Source organism: Pseudorasbora parva, chromosome 2 (genome assembly GCF_024679245.1).
Source record: "Pseudorasbora parva isolate DD20220531a chromosome 2, ASM2467924v1, whole genome shotgun sequence".
Taxonomy (NCBI): domain Eukaryota; kingdom Metazoa; phylum Chordata; class Actinopteri; order Cypriniformes; family Gobionidae; genus Pseudorasbora; species Pseudorasbora parva.
Window position 1 is genome coordinate 41,152,676 of NC_090173.1, and position 18,571 is coordinate 41,171,246.

Here is an 18,571-nt window from a genome sequence, read left to right on the forward strand (position 1 = left end):
CACGCAGGTCTTTTTGGTACAAAGCCTGAATGCAAGAAACAAACAAAAGGTTTAGCATCACGTTTCTACTTCATACTTTCGGAGCCAATAAGTCTGTCACGGTCATGCCATTCTTCTGCTTATAAACATACGGATGTTAATAGTCTCCGACACAATAACATTCATACCACGCTGGCCGTCTCATTTAGCTTTTCATACTCACGGTTGTAATTAAGCCCGTACTTTTTACATGAATTCAAGCTATTTGTTACATAGCTAGAGCTAATATGTTAGAAGAGGCTTATCGAATTGGGTCAGCTAATTAAGCAATTAGCTTATTTCAGCTCAGTACTGACACTTTGCTAATCTAGGCCATTGTGCTCGGTGATATGCCAACACTGAGGCAGTGTTAGACTCTACCACAGCAGGGCTCTCTCTACCCTCTCGCTGGGAAGGGCTTTTCAAAGCCTTCCCTCCGCCATCATCTCGCACTTTGAATGACTACACACATCCTTCCCCGTTAATACTCCCATTTCTCATGCAAATCCCTGGAATTGAATAGGTTGTTTATTGTGCAGTTAATATACTGAGACATTCATGCGGTGTTGTTGGAGTGTTTGCTTTCTACATTTTTAGCTGTGTTAACACACGTGGAATCCCAGACAGATTACAGTGTGATAGTGCTAAAGCCCTGATGAACGCCCGCTTTGGCGGGGCTTTTGAGGCGACCGCAGACTTCGTTGCGTACTCTAAAGGGTCGAGCTTTTAATGATAAAAGCCCAACGCCATCTCTAATTAGAAATGCATCTCTCAAGACACTTTTTCCACTTGGTCTGCTTTGAGTATCACAGGGTTTTGTGGCTTTTAAAAGCATTCGGAGAGCAAACAAACAGTTGGGATATGTGTTAAGATTAGCTGTCCAAATAGTTTGATGGGAATATTCTACACGACGCACTCTATTGTCGTACATTAACTTTAATTGGCCATGGCTCGCTGAAAAAATGTTCTGTTCAGATGTCTATCATGGAAAGAATGCTGTGAAGCGGTGTTCGTTTAATGAATAAAAAGATTTGCAATTAGAGCCTATAGGCTAAAGAATAGGAGTCGAAGCTTGCAAAGCCTGTAATTATATCGCAATAAGCATCTCCTAGCTGCATTCTTGTGTGAATGTGCAAAAGTGTGTTTGATATGAAAAGTAATTGCACTTTCAAGTTCAAAGCACACTGTTACACCTTTATCAATTGGATTTATTTATTGCATGCAATGCTCCTTGTGGAGTCTCATGCGCATTTCTTCTCTTTCGTATTTGTTGTTGTTCATGTAAACGCAGGTTAAACTCATATTTTAGTGTTGAAAATACCTTGCTGTAGAGGCCAAGCAGCCTGTCTTGTTCAGTGAGGCCATTAAATTGGGGTATGTATTAGAGTGTGTGCTAATTACAAAAGAGCTTAACCTCTTTATAGAGGAGGATAATGTTTGCTTGGTTGGAGAATGTTTTTGAGTATTAGTATGTATTGGGTTTTCACAATTTCATGAACAAAAACAAAAACTAATAATGCACTGCAAAACTTTTCCGTTTGTTTTCCTGTAAAAAACATTGACCCTTTTTAAATATTTAAATAAATTGCATGATAAAGCCAACAAATACAAATGTTTTTTAAGAAAATGTTTTGCGTTCCTTTTTATACTTTTGTTTATTTTTATGCTCTGACTGGAAAATTAGACCAACATTTTAGATACTGTTCAAAAGTTTTGTTCAATCGATGTTGGAAAATGAAATTAAAAAAGTTTACTAAGCAGCAAATCTACATATTAGAATGATTTCTGAAGGATCATGTGACACTGAAGACTGGAGAAATGATAAATTCAGCTTAATAAATTACATTTTAAAATGGTAAAATGTATTTATATATATATCTGTTCTAACTGTATTTTTGATCAGCTAAATGCAGCCTTGGTGATCATAAGAGGCTAATACCACCCCCAAAATTTTCAGCGGCAAGACAGGTCTTAACAAAATTATGTTTATTTGCTCTTTGTCCGTGGAAACACACAAATATCTCTAAAAGTAGTACCCTTTCTCCAGTTGAGCTCCAAGACAAAAACATGTAAAAGAGCAACTTTCTACACTCTTCAAATTCATACTTCCACATGATCAACTTAGCTTGTGATCGGTATGACACACAAATGCCCAATGGTGTTTGACGTCATTAAAATCCAATGCAATGTGATGCATCTTTGTGCTCAGTGTTTTAAAGCTGTGTTTTTCAGTGAACAAACAACCTCCAAAGAAAGCCACTCTAGCGGTTTGGAACAACATGAGGGTGAGTAAATGAATTTTTCCCCCTTTAAAACATGCATATATCTCACTGGAAATAGTTTTTCACTTTTGTCTTTTTGGTTGCTTGCCCTATCAAGATGCAAAACATGCTTTGAAGATGAAACCTGCACCAGTCCTCTTGTATTTAACGTCTCCTCTTTCGTTTTTTTATTTTCCCCCCAGTGTCAGAGGTTTGATTTTCCATATAGACGGTCGGAGGCAGCCTACGTGGGGGGTAAGTAGCCACAGCTGATCACAGAGGTGCAGGAGGACGCCTGCAGCAGGGGTAATACATAATGCGGGTCATTGCTCTGAGGTGACATTTATCACATGCTGTGCAATGATCTCCTTTTTGAATATGAGAGAGCGAGCGCCTCAGTCACACAAGTATGGTAATGCGTCCAATATGATCCACTTATTTCCCAAAAGCAGAACCGAATTCAACATGGCTGACTCGTGCTTCCCTTGAAAGCATTGATTTGACATGGCAGAGCGGCGCAAAGCCCGGTGAATGGATCATGCTTAAACACACGTCTGGCAGCTCTGTTTGGCTATGCAGAAAAAGGAGCGTACAGCATTTTCTTTTGTACGAGTCGGGGGGACGGTTGTTTCTGTACACGCCCGCTACTGTACCAGGCCCAGAGCGCCATCTCTATTCTCTCGTAAATCTCTTGGAGATTTCCGCACAGAAGCAACCTGATTTTTTTGAAAGTTTCCAAATCGGTTGTGATGGATTAAGTCGTTCCAGGCGGATCCGCCACCGTTTAGCGCTTGGCAATGCGTAACGGTCGTTTTGATGATTAACAGCAGATTTTACTTCCCAAGGGACTGTGAGTGCCGAGAAACTGGAGATATTCTGCTAGTGACCCTTTGACGGCTCACGCGTTCAACACCATTATCATCAAAACTCCTCGCTTTTCCGCTCTTGTGGCACCTCGGCCTGCATTGTTACTTTTATAATGCCAAAAACGATCCATTCTGGCATGTATGTAGGCCAATGTACCCAAAAGCCTAAGTGATAATAAGATTTTACTGACTAACCTGTGCGTTGTAGATATGAGATGTTCAATCATCTTGAAGTTGCTCTATTTAATCATCCATCTGCCAATTAAGCCAGTCAGTGGTGTTGAGGCCCACAAAAGGTTAATAAGCCTCAGCTGCAGTGTGGTTATCCTGGGTAAATGTCACTTAGATGAGGGGCACGCGGGGTCAAGATCTCCCTCCAGATCTAAATTTAATCACACCGCGTGTCCACTGGCCTCCTCTTCACCCTAATTAGTGGCTGGCCTGAGTCGGAGCGCGCGATCGGGTTCTCCTCACCTCCCCGCACGTCTTGCACACGTGACCAGCTAACAAACTAGCGCTCAAAGTCAAGCTCAAAGCCTGCGGTGCCTTAATTGCCTGTTGGGGACAGAGGGTGTCGGTATCCTCTGAGGTTGTGAGATCATCAGTGGGATTTCGAACAATATGAGGTGGTAAATCTTGTAAGTCGTTGTGTTAGAGGGTTGTTTAGGTTGAAATTCGTGGTCGGACTCGCTCTGCTAACTTCATTAAAGACTTTGTCGGAGTAGTTAACGCGGGGAGCAGGGGTTAATGCTGCCATTTTGTTTGTTTGCTATAGGGAGATGATGCCGCCACGTGCTACAGTACGTTCTATATGACAGATGCTTAAGTATTTAATTTCAAATATTAATATAAATTAGACGCAAAATGGGTAATCATTCTCCTGCCCTACAGAAATGATTAACATAATTCGGATAAATAACCAGATGGCAGAATCACAGAATTGAGGTGGATTTATCTTAATTAATATCTTGAATCTACTTGCAGAAAGGTAAATGACTCCACCGGGGCCGGAGATGTGTGTTTATCTGTGAACCTCTCTTAAAGCGGGCCACATAGCGGCTGCCGGGAGAAATGAACACGCTCTTTCTCGGGATGTATGAAACTGACACAAACACTCCCGCAGATTTTCTCTTTCACCATCTCCGCCTCCATCCGCGGTTTTATAAGCCACACAACAGTGTCTGTTGAATCATTTCAGCCTAATGGAAAGGAGATTTAGTGTAAGAAAAGTGCCGTGGAAACTTGCCCGGTAATCGCTGGCTTGTGCATACAGGTATATTAGAAGGTAAATCGCTTCTCTGCGCTTCAAATTGCACAGAGGTCTTTATCCTATCAGTTTTTCTCTTCCAAGTCGTGTATAGCAAGTTTCCGCACTTCCAGGCGGATGTCAAATTCCTTTATTCCGTCTCATTAAAGCTCGTTATTTAAAATGTTAATCATCTTATGTTAGAAGCGCACAATAGAGCCTAAATAAATTGATGTATTGGCGTATTTTTAAATTAATTCATTTGGTTTCCTACTGTGTTGCATAATTATGCTTAAGTGCTTAATTACATATTTAAATGGTGCCTTCAATTACTCTGGCTTAATAAAATATCATTAGCGTGTCTCCCAAGTTATAAGCTTCAGAGACATATATTAGTCTAGCAGCCTCAAAAATATTTGATTATGGACAGACAGGGGTTTGGCAATAACCCAGGTCCAATCTACAGTGAATCTCTGTTAACATAGAAGCCGCTGCTCACATCAAAAATTGACATCGGAGTTAACAAACAATGTGAAATTTACATATTAATTAGCACTGGGCACTGTGGGCTGAATTTGAATATATCCGCTCTCAGTCTCTGTGAAGTGTCTGTGTGCAGTCACACTGCCGCCGTGTGGAGGTGACTCCTGGATTTAATGGAGACAATACCCCGGCTTCACCTCCACTGTCATTATCCAACATCTGCATTTAAAATATCCAGCTTCACCCATTTGTATGTAAATAAATATTGCACACAGATAGAACTGTCACCATTTTTTGAAAACCGTTAATGGTTTTAATTTTTTCCTCAAAGTTCCACAGAGAATTTAATTTCTTTCAAGCAGACATTTTTCTTAAAAAAAAAATTTAATGAAAAAAAAAAAAGGAATTAAAGGACAGGGACAGTGGCATTAATATAAAAAAAAATATAACACAGCCTTGATTATTTAAAGGACATTAGTTTACATTAAAACACTATTTTATAGTATATAATCCTTGTAGAAGATAATTTGCATCCCAAATCACATAATCTCAGAGTATGTACTGTATACACATACTACATCTGTTACGTTGGCATTGTCATGTGACCTATGACGCCAGCCCTCACGTTGTTTCCCACCATTTACAAATACAATGCTGACTCTCATGCATGTCCTCATACAGTAGTAAAGTCATAGGCGTCGCTAGGCCCTTTTTAGGGGGGCTTCAGCCCCCCTAAACTTATGCCTCAGCCCCCCTGAAAAAAATGTGATTAACCTTTAAAACATATGAAACTGGCGGCAGGCTTCGGCTCTTCGGCTTCATCCCGTTTTTTAGTCTGTCTCTCCAATCCGCAGCGGCTCTGAGCAGAGCGCAGCGCACGTCAGAAGCAGAGGTGTGTGTGTGTGTGTGTGTGTGTAAATCTGAGCGTCATTGGTCTGTCACCGCTCGTCAATGTCAAAATATTTGATAAAACCAATCAAATCAGAGTAGGCGGGCTTTATGGTCACACAGAAACTGCTGAGGCTGAGCGCAAATTTTAGCAGAGCAACTCGACGTCAAGTAAGATAAATGCAGCTAAATTAAACATTCATGTTTGACAGCTTCTGCTATAAGTCAGAAATGTTAATCAAAAGAAAAAAATATTTAGGCAAATGGATAAACTTGTTGTGTCTAATTTTTAGACATTTTTAACTGGAAATATGCCTATGTGATTCATATAGTAGGCCTTAACGAACAGAAAATATTAACAAAGCCATTTTCATCAGATTAGGCGTAAGTTTAATAATGAATGTGTATATATTGTAAATTAATATAATTCTATTTGTAACATTCAGTAAATTAAAAAAAAATCAGCTTTTTCAGCCTGTATTGGGCATAATATTAGTAGCCTAATGAATGTTCATACTGTGATTTTAATAAACTTAAAACTTTGATAAACAGTAAATTAACGTGTCTAAGAAAATTATTCATGAAACATAAATATCAGTATGTTAATATGTAAACCATATGTTCACTTTATTCACTGACGAAAACGGAAAAAAACTGTCAAAGCTCAGCGTTAAAGAGACAGGGCAAGATAAAAACAGAGAAAACGAGAGATGTGGAGATAAGACAAATAATTTACTGCCCAGTGACATGGTTTTCAAGCTATTGTTATCAAATTTTTTGGCCTTCAGAACATCTTAAAATGCTCATATGTAGATCATAGAAATCAAAATTTTCTCGGGGGACCATGTTAGAACCCCCTAACATTTGGGATCTTCGTTATTATAAACCTGCCTACATTATTGGGTATGATAATTGCATGTACAGTATGGCCATGCATTAAGGTATTAATATTTGCTTTATAAGTAATGATAAACAGCCAATATCTTCTGGGTATGCATGTTTGTAAGCTATTAGTTAATCGCGCAATTTGGACCCTAAACTAAATAGTGTTACCATTTTTTCCACAGACCTACCGTCACTGGGGGCTGAGCCCCCCTAAAATAAAAATCCTAGAAACGCCCCTGAGTAAAGTGCTCATCAGAAGCACACCAAATATTTTTTGCCTACTGTTTTATGACTATTACATAATCTGCCATACTATTCATTTTGCATACTGTTTTTTTACCTACAGTATGTGTTGGAATGTTGGCATATTCGGATCCATAAAATAATATTGCACCAAAAATAATGATCCGCTGAGATCGCCTCACATTACAGATGTTGCAATATAGTGGATTTATACTTATTTACTTACATTCACTTATAGTGGAAGCACTGTATTGACCAATTAGAAGCTAGGACTGAAACAGTCATTTTTGTTGTGTAACATCAATTTTAATCGCCAAAGATTTAGAGGGCAGAATCGAATGCTTTACAGAGAAAAATCTTTGTGTACTTTGCTGATCCGTCACTGCAGTTCCAAAGTTCAAAAGTTTGGGATTGGGAAGTTTTTTTTTAATTTTTTATTATTATTCTTGTTTAGTATTTTTTACTACTTTTACTATTGTTTAGTAGCCTATTTAACTTAATGTTAATGCTTTTCATTCAGCTATGATGCATTAAATTGAGCAAGTCAGTATATAATCTTTTAATTTTGCATTGTTACAAAAAACTTCTATCTTCTAACTGCTGTTGTTTTGAACGTGCGATTCATTAAAATCCTGTTTCTACAAAAATATTAAGCAGCAAAACAATTTTCAACATTGATAATAATTAGACATGTTACATGAGCAGCAAATCAGCATGATTTCCGAAAGCTCGTATGACCCTGAAGACGGGAGTAATGATGCTGAAAATTCATCTTTGACGTCACCGGAATAAATGCAAAATTTAAATATATTAAAATAGAATATATTATTAAATATATTAAAACTGCTGTTTAAATCGTAATACTGTAAAACAGTAATATTGTGAACCAGCATGTTGATCAAAAATAAATGAAGCCTTGCTGAGCATATGAACTGTCTTTTTTAAAGACAAAAAAAAAAAAAAAAAAAAAAACAGTAAAGAGCTGTAAAAAAATAAATAAAGCCCATCAAACACCCATTTTATGTGCATATTTTTTATTGGATATTGGGGGGTAAAATAAACTTCTCAGAAAAGATTGATTTTGATTATTGATTATTGATTTTAGAGCTCCTCACAGTGAGTCATCAAGGTTTCATGCAGTTAGGGGTTGTGACGTTGGGGATTTAAATGCAGATTTTGCCATTTCAGACTGTATTGTGATCATGAAATCTCACAGCAGCATATGGGGCGAAAGACCTTGTCCTCTGCTCTCCTAATATTCACTAATATTCATTTAATTTATCACCCTCAAAGGTCCACAGAACTGTTGATTAATTTCCTCCAGTTATGGTGCAGAATGCTTATTAAAGCTATTACAGCAGTCACCACATATCTACACGTCTTTTCGTATGTTTAACATCTACTTGTAGTAGACGCTGAGCTTCTATAGCAATGGCTCCTGGGCAAAATGTTATAATTAGAATGCAGATCAATTGGGAAGCAGGTAATTTACCTTTAGGGAAGAAAGTCTAATTATTGCCTTTGAAAACCTAATTTAGCGTCAAACACTTCAGGTGTCTCTTCGCAAGAGGGGGAGATCTGTCCCGGAGCATCGCAGGAGCCATCCGCTCTGCTTTCTCCAATTGGGATCGAGGAAACCTGCTGAAGAACGAGGAAAAGAATGACTCTAGCTGTGAACGAGATCCGAGATGGGAGAAGGACTCGTCGCCTCTCTGTTAAATGCTCCTAGCAGGTACGGCCGTACCTGACAGATGGTGTTTGTGAGTGATGCCCCGGTCCCAGTCGACGTGGGCCCTAGGAAACGCTGGAGGAAGGTCTCCACAGAGCGCCTCTCGCAGCCTGGTGGCATATGCTCTGCAGTGGCCTACACCTGCTGAAGGATGGCGCTCACACCCATGTCCCTTGGCGGCCCAGCCAAGCCGGGGTGTTATTCACAGCTCAGTCCCTCACTCAGACTGGTAAATAAAGCCGAATACGGGAGGGGCTGCCACCTGGACTCGGCGTGGGGAAACATCAGCATGAGGTCTGCTCTTCTTCAGCGGTGGTCGTTCTCTCATGGACGCGAGCGCGTGGCTCCGCTCTAGTCGTTAAATTCGCCAATCTGCGATTGGAAGGTCACCAAGACGTCCTCAGCTGAAACAGTGAAGAATGCTCCAACTGTCTGCGGTTAGCCATGTCCAACTGGAAAGCGTTGAGGTGACAACACAGAAAGTGGCGATTAGGCCCCGCTCGCCTGAGCCCGAGCCAATACGGCAGTCTATGAAACCTCAGGCTAGGGAGTGCGATCTGGCGCTCTGTCACAGACTGAGTCGTGTCGTTTCCAGCTCCAGATCCACTCCACTTTCCAAACCATCTCCATCTCAGCAGATCTTGGCCGTCTTCGGTCCCTGCGGCCCGCTGGAAATATAATATGCTTTGTCTGGGTGTGTGTGCGCGCACGCGTGTGTGTTTTGCGCCTCTCCCGAAGACAAATACGCTCTGCCTTCATGCTATAACAGCCATTACTTAATTGTGCCGGATTTTCCGAGCAGAGTGTTGCTTTAATTAAGCAGCTAATTGCAATGTAGTTCTTGATTAGCTTTGGGGGATGGGAACGTTCAGGCAGGCTGATATGTTGTGCACACTTCAGAATCATTTACAGAAATTGAAGCTAATTTCACTCTCTGTGTCTATTGCTGCATTAATTTAATTTGGGTTGCTTTTAGCTCATTAACACTTCTAATTAATACGTTGACATCACCATTAAGATGTCTCTTTGAAATTGCTGTCTCCAGATAATCAGGATGGAGGAGGCTGACGGATGGCACCAGAGACCGAGCAGAGGAGAGGTTCGGGAAGGAAGGACAGGGACTCTCCCACGTACTCGTTTGTAAATCAGAAGCAGCGTATGATCATGGACTCTAATAGGGCTTTGTGGCAGGCGGCGAAATTGGAAATGAAAGGCAAGTTGATTGTTTTAGATTTGACGGAGGTTACAGTGTGTAGAGGTGTTTGTGGCGGAGACGGCTGTGCTTGGGGTTACCGGTATGGGCCAGATGCTGTACACAGCTGAATCTCATGCTTGACTGGCTTTGTGTTTGGGTTTGTCACTTTAATGAGCAGAATTTAGTGACTGTGGGAGTATAATCCTCAGGGTGAGGATGCTATCCAGTTCATCACACTGTCATCACTTCCTGCTCTCTCCACGCTCATTTCCACAGCCTCGGATCAAATAAATTTAGCTATGTATTTGTATTTAATTTTCAATGCTCAAATATCTGTAAATGTTTGCTCGGTAAAGAAGCCCCTTTAGCTGTGAGGAAACCCATTGGTTTTTATTCCCTCCCAGCTCCCATGGAGGCCTGGCCTTCAGAGGAACTATAGAGGTTCGCCAATGACTATTTAATTAAAATCTGCCAGAGATTATAATATAAAAAGTGAACTTGTCACCCTCAACCCTCAGATGTGAAATTAAGTAGCTGTCAAATGCCAGGGTTTGTGACTGTGAGTGCTAGGCAGTCGTTTTTATAAACAAAAGATGCGGTAAAATTAGTGACGTTTCTGCGCGGTCCGTCTCTTTATGGCCTTGTTTTGTGTTTAATATGTCAACAGCTGGAGTGTTGTCTCGTATGGATCATGCGCTTTTAGCTGCCAACAGATGCTTTTTTATTTTTTAATGTGTATGCATTAAATAACAACATAAGCAGCTTAGATGTTATTTTTTAAAATGCAACATGTATTTTTATGTGCACTTAGTAAGCTAACCTATGTAAAACAAACGTGTGTGTGTGTGTGGGGGGGGGGGGGGGTTGGGGGGTGATTGACTTTCTATTGCTTTCAGCCCCCCATCAGGAGCTGCAAATCAACAACATGGCGACGTGGCAAAAAAGCTCTTATTTAATGCGTAAATCAATGGTCATCCGCGGAGCTTTTTCCTAAAAGCTCTTCTTTAGGTTTGTTTTGAGGCACTCTCTAAGAGACAAACTACTGTAAAAAGCCTTCTGTCTAACACTTCATTAAAAAAGTGCCTTGGAATAAGAGTCACAGGGGAGATGAACCCTGCGTCATGTGTAAAAGCTATCAACAGCTGCATCAATTAACCTCCCGGCCCCTCGGGGCCCATTAGCAGGAGAAACACCCTTTAAAATTGCATATGCTTCAGATTACACTGGAGCAACTAGCCCCATAAATGGCCTTATTTGCTTTTCCTATAGAGTTTGGTTTGTTAAACAATTCCATGCTAAGAAGACATCTTTATTACCAGTATGTGTGGGTGTGTGTACGTATATGTTGGATGTGTAAATGTATCATGTCTTGCTTATTGCTTGTTATGGAGAAAAGGGAAATGTTTTGCGAAGAGACAAAAGGACCCCAAAGGAGACACAGATGTGCACTGTGGTTATAAGTGACCTCTGACTTCTTTGTGCCATCACCACTATTAAGACTATTCTGAGCAACAAGCCAGTTTAATGTATTGCTATAGCTTTAGTTAACTTGTAAAACATTTTTGATGTTTCGTCAAATACTTTTTGTTGTGGTAGTTTCTGAATTATAAGGCTTAGTATTACTCTTAAGTATTAAGCCAGTAAAATTCATCTCCAGTAAAGACTTGGAAAAATTACAATGTTCCCTACTTTAGTAGTACTAGTCATAATTGTAATACCGTGCATGCATCAAAGGGATTTTTTACTTCCTGCCTTAAAAACCAATGCAAAACAACAGACTAATGTATATATGGAATGACTTGCCATCATAATATTATGATGGCAAGTCATTCCATATTTAAAAAAAATATATTTTTATATATATAGAATTTATTTTATTTTTTAAACAAGTAAAACTAGGTATTTTAAAGGAATCCTTAATGGCACATTATATAGCAAATTGTTGATTTTGATATTTGGAATGAATTTGGGGGTTTTATGGACTGGACATTTTTTGTTGCTGAATAATGTATTTTGGCATTTTTACTTTTTAGGACCCTAGGAAGAGTAGCCACCTGTAATGTAGTGGTAGTGGCTAATGGGGATCCAACTGAGCACAATCCCACATTGCTCTAGCCAGGGATGCACTTGACCTGGAAGTATCTGACTGCCAATATACCACCTTCTGATTTCAGGCCATTAATTAGCTTATACATCACTAACAAGGGGCAGAAGGAATGGGACCCATATAAAAATAAACCGTATGAAATAACCCCAGTATAAAAAAGTGGCTTCCATAACTTCAAATCAAGACATGACCAAGGCAAGTTTATTTATATAGCACATTTAATACACAATGGCAATTCAAAGTGCTTTACATAGAAAGGAATTAAAATAGGGATAAAAATGCGTAAGAAGAAGAATATCTGCATTGAGGTCCTACGTCATTGAGTGATTTATAAACAAGTAATAGTACTTTAAAATCGATCCTAAATGTAACTGGAAGCCAGTGTAAAGACCCTTACGACTGGTGTGATATGGTCATATTTTCTGGTTCTGCTCATAATCCTGGCAGCAGTGTTCTGTATGAGCTGCAGCTGTCTAATGGTCTTTTTGGGAAGGCCGTTGAGAAGACCATTACAATAGTCCACCCTACTGGTGATGAAAGCATGAACGAGTTTCTCTAAGTCTTGCCTGGAGACAAAACATCTAATCCTTGCAATATTTTTCAGATGATAGTATGCTGATTTAGTTATTGCTTTGACATGACTACTGAAACTCAGGTCTGACTACAAAATCACTCCAAGATTCCTGACTTGATGTTTTGTTATCAGGCCTTTAGCCTCAAGATATGCGTTCACCTTGAGAATTTCATCTTTGTTTCCAAATGTAGTGATTTCAGTTTTGCCTTTGTTTAACTGAAGATAGTTTTGGCACATCCAGTTGTTAACTTCATCAAAGCATTTGCACAGGGAGTCAATGGGGCTGTGGTCATTGGGTGATAGTGCTAAGCTGGGTGTCGTCAGCATAGCTGTGGTAAGCAATATTGTTATTTTTCATTATTTGGCTCAGTGGCAGCATATACAGGTTGAATAGAAGTGTTGTAAGAATTGACCCTTGTGGGACCAAGTCGTCTTCACTATGTGCCGACTGGGTCACTCAAGACTTGCACATGGGTTTCTATTGATTGGCGAAGGTTCACCTTGGTCTCTCGTGTTCCTTTCACCGGTAAACATATTCTTTTGGACATACTTCTAGAAAATGCTTTTAGTCTGAAACATGTTTGAATATTTCAGAATGAATCCCCCAAATTCATTTTAGATTTTCTTTACGTCAAGTTGAAATGTTTTATATAATAATTTACATTTTATGGATTGTGATATTGACCTTGTGTTTGCCATGTAAATAGCCATGATGCTAACATGGTGTCAGGAACTTCATGAACAAACTCAATTGCTGAACAAACTCAATTGCTCAACGAACACGCATGAGACCGCAAATCATATGGCTTTTTGTGAAGAGGTGTCCCATTACTTATCCAAGTATTTGGTTTAAAGTATTAGTTCACTTCAAAATGAAAATTTGCTGATATTTTACTCACCCCAATCTCATCCAAGATGTTTTTTGCCGAGAACATTCCAGGATTTTTCTCCACACCATTGACTTCAATTGCAACCATTGGTCCAAATCAGTTCAGTTTTGAAAGGGCTTCAGAGGCTCTGCGTGATCCCAGATGAGGAATGGGGCCTTATCTAGCGAAACCATCCATCATTAAAAAAAATGTAATAAAAATGTATTTACTTTTAAACCTAAATTGCTCATCTTGCGCTGCTCTGCGCTAGCCAGCGATTGTGCAATCACGTTGGAAAGGTCACTGTGGACATAGGTGAAAGTACCGCCCCAAGCGAATTTGCGAGGATGGATTTAAACACCCTTTACGAAAACACTCCATCTTCAACTTCTAAATCGTCCGACATCGTTGTTTTACTTTTTTTTTGTTTTTGTTTTTAAACAGGGCATTTATATTAGTCTTCACATTTGCGCTTTGTAAACAAAGTGGGTACTTCTGCCTACTAGACGTAGGCGTGACATTTTCAACGTGATTGCGAAATGCCACAGAGCAGCACAAGATGAGCAATTTAGGTTAAAAAGTATGTTCTTTTTTAAAAAACGACAGATGGTTTCGCTAGATAAGATCCTCATCTAGGATCGTGCAGAGCCTCTGAAGCTCTTCGAAGCCCTTTCAACATTTTGGTTTATGCACTGTAAAAAAAAATATTTAGAAAAAGTTAGCTGGTTGCCTTAAAATTTAGTTCATTGAAATTAAAAATTTGAGTTAATACAATGAACATTTTTTGAGATTCGACAACCTTTATTCAAATATTATTAAAAGGTTTTGTAAGTATAATTGGGTAATAGTGTGTGTTTTATTTTTGATGATGCAGTGAAACATGCCAAATAGTGCTATTTTCATGATTTATTAAATTTGTATGTGGTTCAGATACAATATTTTGAGTTTCTATTTATTAAACACATTTCCTTCATTGTATCAACTCAAATTTAATTTCAATAAACTCAAAATTATAAGGCAACCAGGTTACTTACTTTTTTAGGTTAAACCAACAAATAAATGTTTACAGTGTGGAAGTCATTGGTGAGGAGAGAAATCCTGGAGTGTTTTCCTCAAAAGACTTCATTTCTTTTCAAATGAAGAACGAAAGACATGAACATCTTTGAGATGGGGGTGAGTAAAATATAAGGAAATGTTAAATTTGAAGTGAACTAATCCTTTAAGGATTTTTGTTTGGCAAACAATTAAATAGGGAAAAAAGGCTATTTTCACTTGAGTAAGTTAGCATCACTTCAAATAGTGAGGTGTTTAAAACCACTTTGAACACCTTAGAAATCCTTTAGCAACACCCTAGTATGACTGGCGGGTTTTATCCTAGCACCACTCATATTGTGTTCAGATAATAAAAAAAGTCTAGTAGTTATTGTTATCGGACATGTCAGTTAACCAATCAAAACATCTTTTGAGGAGGCGATGGCGTTAACGTAAGCAATGTGTCATCGCTGTGTCAAGAGGGGCTTTACTGTTTTAAGAGTTATAACAGTCCTAATCCAGTGATTGGCCAATCTTTTAGCATGTTATTGAAATAGTAAATACTACAAAGCAGTGTGTCAGCTCTATGGGGAGCATGAGAATTTACTCCAATGTTTGCGCTTCCTGCTTCTCAGCTTTCACAGAAAGATTCAGAGTGGAAAATTAGCATTCTACAACTTGATTGTCTAATATCTGAATATATATATTAAGGCTTAGCTTTTTTTGACCTAAAAACGCTGAATAAACGACTATATAAAGATCCATGTTATGAATGCTGGCAGATGTCCCTTTGATCCCTGAGCTTAAATATTCTTGATATTTTGGATGTAATTAATAGTCAGTTATTCGTTTTAATCCAAGGTGAAGCTCATTAATTCAACTTTATTTTTTGCCTTGTAAAGTGATTTCTAAAGAAGAGGTAGCCTATTTTGAATGTTAATACTGTGACTTGCTCTAATGCAACAAGACGTTTTGAGGACACCTTGGTGTTTCTGGGGTGGGGTAGAAACTCAAAAACCTCAGACCATTTTAGATGAGGCATTAAAATGACACGGCTCCATCTCAACCCTTTTTGCTTAATCCCGACTATTTTGTTTCTGCCGCATATTTGCGCCGTAATTCAGGCAAGTTTTTAATGATTTCGAGTTTAAATCCACGGCTATCATCCGTGCTATTCTCCACCGGCTCTAGTGCTCAATTACAGTGTATTTTTTAGAGGTGAGCAGCACATTTGTCTGTTTGGTTTGAATATTCCCCTTACTGTGGGATCTCTGGTGGGGGGAGAATAAACAAACCCCCCTAGCAGTCGACACGGTGCATCCAATGGCGATGTTTATCCCTCAATTCACACTGACGACACAACCCAGATGCATTAGCAAACCCCAGACCAAATCAAGAGTAATAAAATCATTCATTTTGGTTAATGAGGATATTAACAGCAGCAGTTGTGTTTAAGCACAAACAAGAACAACAACATTAATAATTGCAACTCTCCAGCGCTTGGCTGATGTAAGCGTTTAATAATTAACAACTCTGTGTCTTATCCCCCAAAGGTTTGCCTCTTATTATCCAACTGAGTTACGAACGGGTAATTACTCTGCCACTGGATGGTCAAAACACTCGTCTTGAATGCATTCAGGTCTTCGCTATCAAACCCCTCATTCAATCAATTCTCTGTTCGTCTCGAGTTTATTGTTATAAAGTCGAGAACATGCCGTTTCGATTTATTTATCTCTTTTTTTTGCTTTCACTGGAGGATTACTCTTTTACCTCCTGTGTTTACATATTAGTGCTAATCCAATTGAGTCAACAAGGGCACTTAGCATTGACTGAGCAACTGAAGGGCGGAGGGGTGGTTATTAATTTAAGACGTATCCCAGATTTTAAGCTTTCGGGGAAATAGTTCTGAAACATCTGTTCTGACAATCCCAGCAAATGGTGTGTTTTCTGGGTTAATGACTCAGCTGCGTGTCAGGGCCGTGTGCTTTTGAAGCGCGCTTCTGCGACCGGCCTGCAGAGGGCGCAGCTGAGCCCCCTCACCCCTGGAGAAATAACATCAACTGTTGTTTTGACATTAGCACTGGGGGCATCGGGAATAAAGAACGGACAAACAAGCAGCGATGAAAGAGAAGATCTCCGGGAAAGTCTCTGTGTGTATGACAAACACGGGGCTGTGGGAGACAGTGGATGTCTGCGTTGCCAGGTTGATTTAAGGGCAAACGGATCGCTGTAATGAGGATTCTGATCCCTGAGCTCTGCCCCGACCCTCCTACTCGCCATCATCCCCCTACAATCGGTCGGGACCTTTGACCTGCAGGACACACCCTGTCAGCTGAAACTAATTAGAGTTTGATGACGTGTGACCGGAACACTGTCGAATGGCAAAATAGAGCAGTTTCGAGAGAAAAAGACATATGAAAACAAGGGAAGTGTCAAATGCTGCACCTTCCTAACAATAAGAAGGAATACAGGTAAAATGGGGGGCCTAAACCTCATGTTAAGCCTTTTTGAAAAAACTAAATTATATCTGTCAAAAACAAAACTGATTTTAATCTTGTTTTATGAACTAAACTGTAGCATACTAAACATCACCCATGCAAAATATTACATACTACGCCCCAGTTTCACAGACAGGGCTTAGACTACGCCAGGATTAGGCCTTAGAGTATTTAAGTAACTTGTATAAACGTGCCTTAGAAAAAGGGAAAAAAAACTTTAAAACATTACTGGTGTGAAACTTGAGGCAAAACACCGGCACCTTAAGATATGTTAGCGCAAGATGCCCTTTAGTTAAAACAGCTCAAACATGCCTTTTAGTCTGAGATTGTGTATGGTGTATGTTTAGAGACCCCAGATATTATCAGTGCGCTTGGTGTAGCAATTAAAGTGATATCTCATTAATAATGGCAGGTATTTAGTAATCCAGAGTCCTTTTCATTTACATGGACACGGAAACCTGTTAACAGTTATTAACACTGACAGCCTCTAAAAGTAAATGCTTAAACTTTTATTGCTTTAAATACTGTTTTGTTTCATTGAAAATATACATTTGTTCTGTTATTTTTATATATCTATATATATTTACATTTAGTTTTATTGCAGGGGAGGTTTATGGGCTCAATATCTATATAACCAGTTGTTTATTTGTATTTTTCTTATACTGAAACATTAAAATGGATTTGTGACATTTCAGAGAAGGTAGAGAACCGCTTCGACCAACTGTTTTGATAAGATCAGAAGAATTTGAAAGGAAAATAATAATGATAATAAATAAATGTAATGAATGTATTATTTTAATGTGCACTACCATTCAAAATGTTTTGTTTGTTCAAAAAGGATGTAATACATCTATGTTGTTTGATTGATTAAATTAAAAGTGAAGACATTTATGTTGCCAATGTTGCAAAAGAGTTCTATTACAAAGTGCTGTTCTTTTGATTTTTCTATTGAGATATTAAAATATAAATATATTAAGTTACAATTTCCACAAATATTAAACAATAGTTTTCAATATTAATAATATGAAATGTCTCTTTAGCAAAAAAAAATCTGCATATTCTTATAATTTCTGAAGGATACTCAAGATTGATGCTGAAATTTCAGTTTTGACGTCACAAGAATATAGTATTTTGCAATATATTTTATTAGGAGAACTGTACTTTTAATTCTAAATTTTAGTAATAAAAATAAACAAAGAATGATACGGATGATTGCGCTTTAGTGTCCCACTTTACCTGTGTTCACCTACTTCATGCTAAAATAAGCACTTCTATACAAATGTAACAATCATCGCATGCTGTGTATCGATGGATCTCGAATAAACGGACGCAATTAAACTAGTATTGACTAGTACTGAATAAATCTCTCTTATGTGAGGTTCCAGAAGATCACGTAAATTCTCAATGATCGCTTTTAGCTGACACACACCCTCATACAGCGTTTCATTTAGTTTAGCAAGTCTTGAAACGCCTGTCTGACACCTCTCCATCCATTGCTGAATTTATGCCTCTTGCAGTCTATTGCCTCATCAGTGGACCAATATTTGTGTACTTCAACCATTTATCCTGCCCTAATTAGTCCCGGATCAATAGCCCAATTGATTTAGCAATACACTTCGAGTTTTAGAAGAGGTGTCATATACCGACGCGGTGTGCAGACTCACCATTAGAGGCTTA